This window comes from Brassica oleracea, chromosome C4 (genome assembly GCF_000695525.1).
Source record: "Brassica oleracea var. oleracea cultivar TO1000 chromosome C4, BOL, whole genome shotgun sequence".
Taxonomy (NCBI): Eukaryota; Viridiplantae; Streptophyta; class Magnoliopsida; order Brassicales; family Brassicaceae; genus Brassica; species Brassica oleracea.
Window position 1 is genome coordinate 41754521 of NC_027751.1, and position 5895 is coordinate 41760415.

The following is a 5895-nucleotide window of genomic DNA, read 5'->3' on the forward strand; positions in this document are numbered from 1 at the left end:
TACACTTTATTATTTTTTCTCTATTTTTTTCTCCTTCTCAATTTTTTTTTCATGGTTGATGCTTACAAGATTCTTCCACAAAACCGACAAAATCAACTTTGATTTCATTATATTAATTCTCATTTCAACTTCAGCATGTTCATCTTTTTTTCTTCTTTTGTGGCAATGGCATATATCTTGTCGCAAATTCTGATCTGGTCGTTTATGATATTGTTAACTATGAATTCGATAAATCTGTCATTGAAAGGTATTAACTCTCTACACTTTTCACTACCTTCTAATTTTACTCCTTATGTGTTCCAGATCCTAATTTTCTTATTAATAAAGATCTTCTTTTTTTGTTTAGTTGTCAGAGAATCTTTTGGACTAGATAATTGTTTGTTGCACGGCTCTTTGCAACTAGGTAATTGTTTGTTGCACGGCTCTTTGCAACAAGCAAGTTTCCCCAGAAAATGGTTAACCACATCCACTCTAACTTGAGCCATGACCACAACCATCATAACCCTAACCTCATTCTATCCATAACTATCCCAGAAACAAGCCGTCTACTCCACATCCACTCTACCTTTGAGACATGATCACAACCATCTTAATCCTGACCTCTTCCAAGACCACTTCCATCCTAACCCATCCATTGACCACATCCATCGTAATCCCATCCATAACCATACCTTTGTCTCCCACAACCACTCTACCTAGACCATGACCCCAACAATGAACTCAATGACCTACTTAAGGCAATTCAACGTAATAAAATTAAAGTTAATATTTTGCATCTACCATCCTTGACCACATATATCTGACCACAAAACAATTGTGTTACCCTCCTTAATTTACCGAACGATTGAGTTTAACATATTTTAATTTCATGGTTTCAAACAAATCTCACTACTCAATAAACTTACCAATTAATTGTAACAGAAAAAACTAACTAGTGTTTAATTTTTGTTTGACCAGATTTTAACTCTCATTCCAAGAGAGGTATTTAAGGAACAAAAAATACAAAAAATAGACATAAAGTACACCTCCCGCAGAAAATACCTAAACATGTTAAAGACCCACTACAAAGTAACCCACAGTGTAATGTTCTCCGTAACTAATTGTTCCCAAGTTAACAGTTTGACCAACTTCCGGATCTCATTCCTAGCACTGTTGTACACACGTGATCTAACTAGATATATTAGTTTTTTTGGGTGCAAAATGCAAACCAGATAGTTTACAAAAAAAAAAATGCAAACTAGATAGTTAGAAACTGAGGCTCAAATCGTATTTGTATAGTTTGTAAAAAACATTGAATAAAAGTGCCAAGTTATTGAAAATTTGAAACTTACTTTTGTTTTGGACAATATAAAATAGTTACCTAAATGCATTTAGTAAACACACAAATAGAGTTTGCATGTAACTGGTTATATTCCTTCTTTCTTTTTTTTGTAAAATGTTAAATATTATACCAATTTTTAATTTTTGACAGACGATACAGAGAAACTAGTAGCAGAAAACAATAACGACAACAAAACACAAGAACAAACTACGAACAACGGCAAAGCCAGAGGCAATGAACATCACAACTCAAGGGAATTACAAGATTAACAACGAGACGGGCTCGAACCTATCAAACCCGAGAACTACATGAGAAACCTACAAGTTACCGCGAACTACCGAGAGAAAAGCGCCCTCAAACCCTGAATGCAACGGTTCCTACAACTTCCTATAAGTACCCAGAGCGCTTCCAGGCGAAGAATCAGAACACGGGTCCAAAACAAGCAGAGATAAAAGAAACCACCGACGGTACGAGGAGAAACCGTAAACCGACGATGCCGTCGTTCAGTGGAATACACCGAAGATTACCGCCTCCATTGCATCCCACCGTGACCGTGTACACCCATCTAACCGCCAGTCATATAGAGAGACAGATCGGAGATTGGACAACCCTCCGGAGGAGACAAAACCATAGCCGGACTCTGAAACCGCTGTCCAATTGTCGCACCACGCAACCCGCTCAAATCGGTAACACCCACAACCCACAACGACAAAGCTGTTGAGATTATTTGAGAAGAGAAAGTGACGGAGCAGGCCACTAACGCCGACCACCACCAAAGTCTGTGGAGAGCAGAGAACATAACCGGAGCCAAGCCGGAGCAAAAGCGAGAACGGAGGAACTCAAACCCTAACGCGCCGCCACCAGGGAACACGGAGAGGCGGACCGACGCCTCCGCCACCGAAGGACCCCACGCACTGCACCATCGGAGAACACAATAGAACACCACAAACAAGACAGAGGGGCAATAAGCTTACCAAGTCCGGCGAACCAAACACCCCAACTCCACTCGACTACTCGCACTCCCACAGATGCCACACCGGGGGAATACGAGACCAAGGAGGAGCAAGCCGGCGCTGCAACATCACAAATCTCGGAGAGGCTAACCTGAAATTCGGGAAAATGACCAGAACCACCTAGGTAGACAGAGGTTGAACGCAGAGCAGGGAGGAGCCGTCCTCAAGCCATCCACGGCCACAACAAACACAGATCTACTTTTGGAAGTTCAGACCTGAGAACCAAGCAGATATCTCCCTAAATCGCAGAAAACAGAAATAACAAAGGAGAAGCGGAACAGCAGGAAAATGAGACGAACGACGGGTCCGGCGGCATTTAATCCGCACTAAGCTGTATTAAATTGTAGTATTCCTTTTTAATTCAACCCATAAATTGAAAGAGAGAATTATCTGAATTTTGTCCGACTATCAAAAAAAATCTCACAAATTTTTAGACCAGAAACATCGGAAAAGCTTCTTTTTGGGTTAAACGGAAAAGCTTATTGCAAAAGCGTCTTGCATGTGACGTTCTCTTACTTATATTTCATGCAAAACAATACAAGTAAAAGAATACTAATGTGACTAATTACGCGTAATGAAAAATAATCAATAAACTAATTAGGCACACGTATGCACGACACGACATCTTGTATTTTTTTTTTTGTCAACAACATCTTGTATTTTATAATAGAGAAATGGTGCTTTTGTTAGAAGTTGGAACTAATTAAAACAACACAGATTAGGAGTGTATTATGGCCAACAAGCATTATATATAATTAATTAGACATTCCGAAGTTAACTCTACAATAATTAACTTTCAAAGCATCAAGATGCCTATCTGTTTCTCCTTCCATTGCACGAGAAAACTCAGAAAAACTAATCATGTATTAATATTTTAAATCTATTTGTGGATGTTTTAAAATACAAAAAAAAAAAATTTAAAATCAGTATATAGAAGATTAATAGGATAATAGGAACACTAGTCACTTCGGGTTGGCATTAATGTGCTTAGTTGACAATTAACCATTGACCCATCATATCATCAAGATTGCTTTATTAAATTCCATAGCAGCTAATTAATTAGCCATCAGTTCTTAATACATTTTCATAAAAATAAAGAGCACAACAAATGGTAACCCAAAAAGTGCACATTGATTAAATACTTCTTTCGTTTCAAAATGATCAATGCTTTAAAAAAAACAAAATCAAAATATATTCTTTACATTTTGAATATATTTTTATTATATAATAGGTACATTGTAAAATTCAAAAAAAAAATTGTATTTATTAAATTTTGACTGATTAAAAATTGTAAGAAATAGTTAATCACAAAAACTAATTCATTTATGGTAAAAGCTAATGTGTTTAAATGAATATAAGTTACAAATTGTACTCCATTTATTTTTTAATGTGTAAAAATTCTAAAAAAATATTTTTAAAACGAATGAAATAATTAATATGCACTTTTCACCTTTCTCAAATATTACTCATGTGTTTAAATGAATATAAGTTACAAATGTGATGTAATATACTCCATTTATTTCACAAAAAGTGTTATTTTAACACTTTTTATCACACAGAAGGTATCATTTTTAAAATTTCAATGTAATTTATATTTATTTTCAGCTTAATATTAATTACAAAATACATTGATTTTATAAATAATTTTGTTTATCTCAGTTAATATTATTGGTTAAATATATGTAATTAATAAGAATATAAAAGCATTTCAATCATTTTTTTGTCAAAATAACATTTTAGTAAAACAGAAGGATATATATAATTAACCACACTTGGCATTGACCAATCAAATTTAAATGGTTTAAATGCAATCTGATTTTACCTTATAATTTAACTTGAAAAAACTCATATAAAGAGTACTGTCTCCATTTTGATTTAAATGACAGTTTAGATTTTCATTTTAATTTTCATTTCAAATTTATGCACACAAACTAAGAAAATATTTAATTTTATATATTTTCTAAAATAAAAATCAATTACCAATATATTTAACCACATTCCAACTAATAGAAAAATAAACAAGAGAATATAAAGAATCATATTGCATATAAAATTAAAAAAAAATTTACACTGAAATTTTAAAATAACGAAAATCTTGAAACAAAAATTTTATTATTTTAAAACGGAAATTCAAATGAAAAGGAGCATTTCTTATTAAATTTTGCCTAAATTTTAAAACCGAAAACTAGTTTTTTTTATACAATCATAAAACTTTGTTTTAAAAAGATGTAATAAACAATAACGTACTGATCGATGTTAATCAATAGTTTAATATTTGAAAAATGTTATAAATTTAAAACTTGTCAAGTTTTGATTATTTTTATGTATATACACTTTGAATTATTTCGTCCAATTTATCAGTTTTATATCTCCATTTTCGAATTTAATGTTCGTAACGAAAAAGCAAAATAACACTATCCACTACATATATATATATATATATATTAATCTGAATCTTGATAATAATATAATGATAAAAGACATCACCGGGCGAATAAGAAACTTTGAGAAACTTGTCGATTTCAGTCAGGTAGGACACGCTTATTGAACGAGACACGTCATAACAATTTGACACGTTGTTTCTTTGTTTCCGTGACATGTGTCAGTTTTAGCCATGTCATCTGTCTCGATCACTCGTTTCTTTTGTCACCATCATCCTCGTGAAAGCCACAAATTCTGGTCATGCATTCATTTTTTAGGTTTGTACGATTTCTAATAGTTTTGATAGTAAAATTGAACAACATTCGTTAACTACAATTGGTTACTTGACTTACGTGTAGATTTATTTGTTCCATTTTATACCAAATAAAAATTTACTTTTGTGATAAGAATTACACAGCGAGATGATTTCTTCGTAAAGCTTATCCCTAGTTCTGATATATTTGGTTTTGTCTTAGACTTGTGGTTCTTGTTGCAGTGCTCTAGCTTGAAGTTTGGTCGATGTGTTTTGCGGATAGTAGTTCGTTTTTTTCTAATGTTTTAGTCTTATTATAGTTTTCCAGGTTTGGTACTTCGTTTTCCTCTTGAAACTTTATATTTGAAAGTTGTGGGCTTAGCATTTCATCAATGTAAACTGTGGTGAAATTTATCCTAATCTGCTCTATTAAAATAGAGCTATTCTAAAAACTTACTATATAAAGTTGTTAGATTAATTCATTAATAACTTAACATGTATATATATTTTTAAGTAATCAAAAATATAACTTTTAAATAAAGGTTAAATATACTTTCATTTTTATCTATATGTTCTTAAAAATCTACTATTCCTTCTGTATCAATATAAGTGGTTTTTAAGGTTTTTGTACGTGGATTAAGAAAATACAAATTTTTATACAATTTACATTGGTTACATAAAAAATATCATTAAATGAAACTAGTTTAACCTATAAAAAAAGACAGTATTTTATAATTGGTCACAAAATTCAAATGCTATTAAATTCTATCTAGAATAGTGAGAACATTAATTGTTTTGAAACAAATTTTTTTTTCTCAAAACTCTATTTAAAGTGATACGGAGGGAGTATATAAAATTGTTGGACTAACTCATTAGTAACTTAACAT